Source organism: Microtus pennsylvanicus, chromosome 1, assembly GCF_037038515.1.
Source record: "Microtus pennsylvanicus isolate mMicPen1 chromosome 1, mMicPen1.hap1, whole genome shotgun sequence".
Taxonomy (NCBI): domain Eukaryota; kingdom Metazoa; phylum Chordata; class Mammalia; order Rodentia; family Cricetidae; genus Microtus; species Microtus pennsylvanicus.
In genome coordinates this window covers 215,876,318-215,884,664 of record NC_134579.1, presented here as the reverse complement: position 1 = coordinate 215,884,664, position 8,347 = coordinate 215,876,318, and the positions used below count along the sequence as shown (strand labels likewise).

General features: G+C 42.4%; 1 pseudogene; it reads right to left on the bottom strand.

The window, feature by feature from the left end:
- Positions 1-400: 400 nt before the first annotated feature.
- On the bottom strand, positions 401-2,341 carry LOC142842609 (polyadenylate-binding protein 1 pseudogene; annotated as a pseudogene).
- Between the last annotated feature and the right edge of the window lie 6,006 nt (positions 2,342-8,347).

Here is an 8,347-nt window from a genome sequence, read left to right as displayed (position 1 = left end):
CCAACAGTGACGCCTCAAGTAAAGCAAGAATGTTAGGACCCGATCATGTTGCCTTGCTCAGTTATCAATTCTATCTTAGAACTGACATCTGGAGCTATTCAAATTACAACTCAAGAGACGTTTTGAATTTTGTCACTTTGCAAAAAAAAAAAATCACTTCTCCAAAATCTATAAAACGTTAATTTGTTTTTAAATTTCACTGTTTCTGTTATCTGTTGTCTTAAACCAAATGATCTTGGGGCTGCTTTGCTCACCAGACCCGGCACTGACTTGGCACAGAAGATACTAATTTCCTTTATGTTTAGTTTTTATTTTACTTCTTTTTTTACCCCATAGTTCTTGGATGTCTAGATAATTTTCTTCAGTGAAGCAGGAGTTTTATTCTTCCTTCTGCTCAACTTTAAGCAGTTGGAACACCAGAGACACTGCTGACTGCTTGCTGGGAAGTTTCTTTAGCTTGGTGGGCTTGCAGAACAGCAATGGCTTCATCAACTTTGGTGTGGAGACACTCTGGAGACTCAAGCATGTGGCGCAGTTCTAAATTATCGATCTCCAGCAGCATGCCAGTGATTTTACCGGCCAGAGCAGGGTGCATGGTTTGAATAAGAGAAAACAGCCATTCCCCTAACATTTGTTTCTGTGCTTGAGGAGAGGCAGACGCCAGCATGGAGGCAGTCAGCGATGCCTTACCTTGGACAGGAACAGCAGACCGCTGCATGTTGACTTGCGGCTGTGTACTAAGATGCTGAGGGGGATTCCGGACTCCAGCAGTATATTTATACTGAGGAACTGGGCGGGCAGCAGGAGCAGCTGCAGCAGAAGCAGCGGCAGGATGTGGTCCCATCAACTGTGTGGATGCGTTGGCAGCACGATGTGTTGGCATGCTCCATAGAGCCTGGGAGGAGGTTGGTCCTGAAGTATTAAATGACTGGATAGTAGATGGGTGGATGACACCAGACACACTTGGGAACGGATGAGCTCTGGCACCCTGAGCACTCCCACAGGGACCTGGTCCCTGCTTAGTAGATTGGTTAGGAGCACAGTGGGCTCCATGTTTCTGAGTCTGTGGTGTAGCTGTCGTGAAGTAGCCTAAAGAAGCCTGCGCTGGCTGGAAAGGATTGATGACTGGGCTGGACACAGCACTGGTCCCTGCCATTCTTTGCATATACTGGCTACTGAGGTGAGCCTGCCGCTCCTCTTTGCGTTGAGCTAAAGCTACATAGAGTGGTTTGGTGGCCACAATTCTACCATTCATTTCTGTAACTGCATTAGTGGCTTCTTCCGGAGAGGAGAAACATACAAACCCAAACCCTTTGCTGCGACCCCCCTCCATGGTAACCTTCGCGCTAGTGATAGTACCGAATGGAGAAAACTCCTTCCGGAGTCGCTCGTCATCAATGCCATCGTCGAGGTTTTTCACATAAAGGTTAACACCTTGGCACCTGATGCTTCTGTCTTGGAGTACCTGTTCGATTTTGTGCTTCTCTTGCCTCATCTGCCCGAATTTGTGCTTCAGTTCAGTTTGCCGTTCCACTTTTTTCTGAGCTCGACCAACATAAATCTGTTTTCCATTGAGGTCTTTTCCGTTCATCTCATCCACAGCCTTCCGGGCATCTTCATGTCTTTCAAAGCTTACGAATCCGAATCCTTTGGATTTTCCACTTTCGTCGGTCATGACTTTAACACTTAAGGCAGGCCCAAATCTGCCAAAGAGACCCTGGAGTCTCTCATCATCCATGTCTTCTCCCAAATTCTTGATGTAAACATTGGTAAACTCTTTAGCCCTGGCTCCAAGTTCAGCCTGCCTGTCTCTACGAGACTTAAAGCGCCCAACAAACACTTTGCGATCGTTTAGAAACATCCCGTTCATCTTCTCAATTGCTCGTTCGGCTTCTTCCTGGGTCTCGAAGTGCACAAATCCATAACCCTTGGAGCCGTTCTCGTCGCACACCACCTTACATGAAAGGATGTTACCGAAGGCAGAAAACGTATCATACAGCGTTTTGCTGTCGATGGACCTGTCCAGGTTTTTAACGAATATGTTGCCTACCCCACTTCTGCGCAGCGACGGGTCCCGCTGAGACCACATGATGCGGACCGGCTTGCCCTTTATCACATCGAAGTTCATGGTGTCCAGGGCCCGCTCGGCGTCCTCCAGCTGCTGGAAGTTGACGGAGGCGTAGCCCAGCGAGCGGCGGGTGGTCCTGTCCCTGTAGACCCGGATGGAAAGGATGGGCCCGGCAGGGCTGAACTTCTCATAGAGCATCGCCTCAGTCACATCGGGGTGCAGGTCCCCCACATAGAGGGAAGCCACGGAGTAGCTGGGATCGCTGGGGTTCATGTCTACACAGGGCTGGGCAGGGAGAGGGACCAGCGCAGGAACAGAAGGCAACCGGAATGGAAAGCCCCTCAACGGCCTAGAACTTGGCGGTCCGGCTGCACGGGCGACTTGCTTCCGGTGCGGAGCGAGGCTGTGGTGCCTTAAGACCCCAGGGTCCGGCTGGAAACCGGCCTCCATAGCTGCGTTCCGGATACTGGGATGCTGATGCCTGTCTGGTTCTGGCTTTAGGAAATCAAAGTATTTGGTGGAGAAAACATGAATTTGAATATTTATTTTTCTTTTTTCTTTTCTTTTTTTAAATTGTGGGAGGGGATGATAAAATGTTTGTTTTGAGTTTAAAGTGTATGCTTTGAGTGTTCTGCCCTGACTTCAGGGGGTGATAAGAATGCTTTCAAGGGAGCTAACGCCTCCATGAATAAACCCGTTTAGTGTATTCTAGAGTCTAGAATGTTGATAGGAGGCAAATACCTACACACACAAACACGCAAACACACACACATACACACACACACACACAGAGAGAGAGAGAGAGAGGGGGGGGGGGTGGGGAGAAAAATTCCCTTTGAGGTGGTTTTCTATTCATATTGCAAAAGAAAACTTTCAATACACATGTTTTTGAGAGCTTAGAAATTAACCAAACTGAGTGGATGGGGGAACGGAGGGAAGGTGGGAAGGGGACTGGGAGGAGAGGACAGAGGCAAAATTGATACAAAATAGTAATAACAATGATTAATAATAATAATAATAATAAATCATTTTTATTGGACTTTTCGTCCTTTTGATGACTAATTTCTTGAGTTCTTTGTATATTTTAGAGATCAGTCCTCTGTCTGATGTGGGGTTGGTGAAGATCTTTTCCCATTTTGTCTGTAGGCTGCCATTTTGTCCTTAGGCTGCCATTTTGTCCTTAGGCTGCCATTTTGTCCTTAGGCTGCCATTTTGCCTTGTTGACCATGTCCTTTGCTTTACAGAGGCTTTTCAATTTCAGGAGGTCCCATTTATTAATTGTTGCTCTCAGTGTCTGTGCTGCTGGGGTTATATTTAGGAAGTGGTTTCCTGTGCCAATGTGTTCAAGTGTACTTCCCACTTTCTCTTCTGTGAGGCTCAGTGTGGTTGGCTTTATGTTGAGGTCTTTGTTCCATTTGGACTTGAGTTTTGTGCATGGTGATAGATAAGGATCTATTTTCATTCTTCTACACGTTGATATCCAGTTATGCCAGCACCATTTGTTAATTATGCTTTCTTTTTTCCATTTTATAATTTTTGCTTCTTTCAAAGAACAGGTATTCGTAGGTGTGTGGATTAATATCTGGAATTCAAATCGGTTCCATTGGTCCTCCTGCCTGTTTTTATGTCGATACCAGACAACAATGATGATCCTAAGAGAGACATACATGGATCTATCTACATGCGAAGTAGAAAAAGACAATTTACTCCTCTGAGTAAATTGGAAGCATGGGGACCATGGGAGAGAGTCAAAGGGGAGGAGAGAGGAAGAAAGGGGAGCAGAGACAAATGTATAGCTCAATAAAATCAATTTTAAAAAATTAAAACATAAATTATTTTCAAAAAGAAATTAATCAAGCCGAAAGTCCCCATCCAGGTCAGTGCAGTATGCTATATAACAAATTATCATTGAGCAAAAAACAACACTTGGGCATCCAAGATCAAGAAGTTAGTAGAGTGTGTTTAGTGTGTGGGTGGGGTCTCTTGAACATAGGTGATACCCCACTACAAAATCAAATGGTGGAAAGAAAAAGTAAACTGGAGGCTGTTAAGGAAGACAGTATTTGCCCAAAGGTCAAAACTTCAGTGAGTAGATCTCAGTACATAAATTTCAAGGGGAAAAACATTTGGAGCTCAGTGATATCGTTCAGTTTGCCTGCTTTACTTATGTGGGCTTTTTAAAATACAAAAAGAAGTGGTCTCCTATTTAATTGTTTCACATTAGTGTCATCAAAAATATAATATACCATCGGCTCAAACTTCATACTTCAGTCTAATTAAAAAACTCATAATTTAGAGAGCTATGAATCGACTCTCTGTTGGCAAATACTTTATTCCAGATGCAACTAATTAGTAATAGGAAGATACTGGCTTGGGGATGTTTATGTTATGTGGTGGGGAGGTATAGCTAATAAGCTACCAAGGGCACAGCTCTGGGAGAAGGGAGGATGTGTGGAGAGCATCCCCCCTCATGCTAAGCATCTCCTCAGCCCCTTAGTGGGATCATTTATTATTATCATCAGTGCATTTGTGTGTTAAAAGATGTTTACACTTTCTTTCCAAAATACGTTATATGCACAATGGTCTAATGTGTCTTCAACGCCACCACTAACACCACATGTTTCTTAATAAGAAACTGAATTTCTGAGAAGTCAAGATACTCAGAGAAGGTCATTTTTGTTTGCCAGCTATAAATTATAACTTTAAATTTATAACTATAAGTTATAACTGTTTCATAAGCCCTGATGACCTTTCCTTGAATAATGTACATTTTGTTGGCAATTCAATTCATAAGAAATTGGAATCTCTCACAAGTTTTGAAAGTATTATTGGTGTGGGAAGTCCTACTGATATGTATTGCTTTGATTAGTTAATGAATAAAGAAACTTCTTTGGCCTATGATGGGACAGAATAGAGCTAGGCAGGGAAAAGTAAATTGAAATCTGCGAGAAAGAAGGCAGAGTCAAGGAGAAGTCACATAGTCCAGCCAGAGACAGACGCTGGATGGAACCCTGCCAGTAAGCCACAGCCACATAGCGATACAGATGAATAGAAATGGGTTAACCAAAGATATAAGAACTAGCTAGCAATACGCTTAAGTGATTGGCCTAATAGTATGCAAATAATATGATTTCTGTGTGATTATTCTTGGGCTGAGCAGCACGGAATGAACTAACAGCCTCCTACAACATATTATAAAAATTATAAAGTTAATTGTTAAATTACATTCTTTATTTCACCAATATTAGCTGTGTCCAGGGCTATTCACTGCCCCTCCCTCTTCTTCTGTCTCATTGAGGAAGGTACTGAGAGCCTGGTGCTTGTTAGGTAGCGGCTCCATTGGTCACTAAGCCACATCCCCACCCCATAATTATCAAGAATCAGTCAGGCTTTTTCACAGAGGGAAGCCAATATATGTTTCAGAAGCCCTGGTACCATACAACCAAATTTTCAATTGTGAAACTCTTGGTTGTAATGTATCAGAATAAAGTTGATCTAAGATGCTGTCTGCCGAGATACTTTTTCTTCTAAGCTGTGTTCTTTCAGGGCTTTCCTTCTATCACGTGGACCTACCTCAGCCCATATACCAAAGTCTGTGAAATCCCTAAGGAAATAAATAATCTACAAGGAAATAAAACCAATTGTCATCAAAAGAAGGATCCTAGACCAGCCTAGGCTAAGAACAAGCTGCCATATAAAATTCAGAAAGTAAATTTTCTCTTTTAATTAACAGCAGAAAAGTATTTTGGTTCATATTTAGAAAAAACTATAAACAAATCCCAACAAAAACCCCTCCCAGGCCGAAGGCCCAGCACGTGTTTCACATGTCCATACACTGCCTGTGTGGCATAGACCTGCATACCCCACATACTCAGTGTGCGCATATGTTCCTCGTGTCAACTGGAGCTCTTGTCAGCCCTGTTTTCATGGGAAACACTTTCATTTTACAGACTTGAGATCCTGAAAATTTCCAAATGAGTTGACAACATCACCTCTTCTAAAATTCCTAAGTGATAAACTGAAGACATTTACTGTGTTGTTTTAGCTAACTGTGGTTTTGAAAAGAAAATAAAATGACTGCATGGAGACAATTACAGTCAAATTAAGGGAGACAGGTATTATATTATTTAAATGTGCAATTTAAAACCACATATTGAGAGTTACGGCCCATTAATGTAAATTATTTCACAGTGAAAAATATCTAATTATCTCTTCCAGATAAGAAATATAAATGTAAATGCTTCAACCCAATCATAATAACCTGAAGGGTGAAGGGTTGCACAATTAGACACTAAGACTGCACCCAAAGTTGAATTGTCTGTGAAATTTGCCCATGTGTCTCTGGTGTGCTATCTCCTGATGCTTTTCTTACAAAACAAGGTAAGAAAAAATTATTAGCTTTTACTGTGTTGGAATTGTATTTTTATTTGAGCAATTAATTGATGTGGTAAGTGACGATGGTGACTTAAAAAATATTCAGCTATCATGGCTTTCAGTAAAACATATCTGTACAAGTTAGTGTGCATAAATTAATGCCAGGGATGTCTCACCTGCAGATTCAGGCACAATATTGTAGGCTTTAAAATATTGAAGATTTTAAATACATGCTGAAATGGTTGTGTAATATAAAGAATGTTCCTAAATCTTTTGGAAGTGTACCTTGCCATAACAGTTTGTTTTGGGGCATTTTCAAGATAGGGGCTATGCTTGTTTTTCTACTTGGACAAATCTGAGTTCTGTTGTTAAAACAACAAAACTCAGGATCAGGGATGTTGAAGCTTGGGTATGCCATTTGCTTATAAAAATTATTGATTACCAAATAAAGAGCCTAAAAGCAGGGTGTTCTGATTTACTTTATTAGTTAATACCCAGAATTATCTGAGTCTCAGTACAGGATTGTTGTCTTCATTGGGTTGCCCTGTGGTCATGTCTGTGGGGGAACTGTCTTAATTAAGTTAATTACATAGGGGCAATCCTGTCTACTGCAGGTAGCAGCACTCCCTAGGTCCTGAGCTACAGAACAGTAAAGAAACTGAGTCAGTTAAAGAAGAGAGAGAGAAAGAGAGAGAGAGAGAGAGAGAGAGAGAGAGAGAGAACACATCCACACCCGTCTCTCTATGCTCTTGACTGCAGATGTGACATGCCTGACTCTTTGATGTTCCTGTCACTGATCCCACCATTGTAACAAACTCTAACCTGGAACTGTGAGCGGAAGGTGTTTTACTGGAGCAGCAGAATGAAGATAGGGTACCATGGTTTCTGTCATCAGGAGAATAGGATAATTCTTTCCACATAAGAAATTACTTTGCTCACCGTTCCCTTCAGTCTAGGGTTAATTATTCCACAATAACTAATTGAATGGCATTAAATTAACCTTAATATGTTTTAGTATTTTTCCATTGGTTTCAGTTTAATACACACGCTGTGGATTTATTCGGCAGGACCATGCTGCTTCATACATGATTAAATTATTAGAGATTCGTGTGGAAGCAGGAGGAGTGGTGCCTCGGGGTAAGTACGTTCTAAAGACAGAAGAGAGAAAACACCTCTTCACACTCCATCTACAGAGAGAAACATGAACTCACATCCAGTGGCCCCATGAAAACTAGAATGTGCCGGGGAGAATAGGATGGCAGCTCAAGAATCCACAGCTTTGGTAATGACATCTTTGCCACTTCTACTTCTGACTAGAGTCCACGGTGCTGGCAGGTGCTGGACTTTACCCCTGGAGGAGAAAACCATCAGTCTTACCTGGCTATGACCTTGAGAGTCACAACAATGGCCTTCCTGGAAGATATGCCCACTCATACAATGAGGCCAGGAATGTTTAAAGAGTAACCATACTTTTTGATTAGATTTAAGGACAATTCCACTAAGTGGGACCCATACTTGACAGAGTCAATGAGGCCATAGATCATAGGCCATGGTGGAAAAGCTACCTACCATTATTCTGGTAAATAGAAATATTAATACAATGACCCCTCATGACATACCGTTATACCCACAGAGCAGCGCAATGCTCAACCCTCATCCGAGAAGCTTATTCTTCAGTAAATGAAAATTAAGATGAGATTTGCAACTGGACAGCATCCAGGGGAACGAAGGTCTTGGAATGTTCAGCCCTAAGTGGGGTGCCTACATCACATGCATGCCCAAGGCTGCTGGGCATATGTAGAAGTGGTGGAAAGCTGGTAGGGGCGAGCAGATGAGACTGGCATCAAGGAAACAGCATTTTCCAGATGCAGCGGGGGAGATGCACATATATCAAGTCACAGAGAT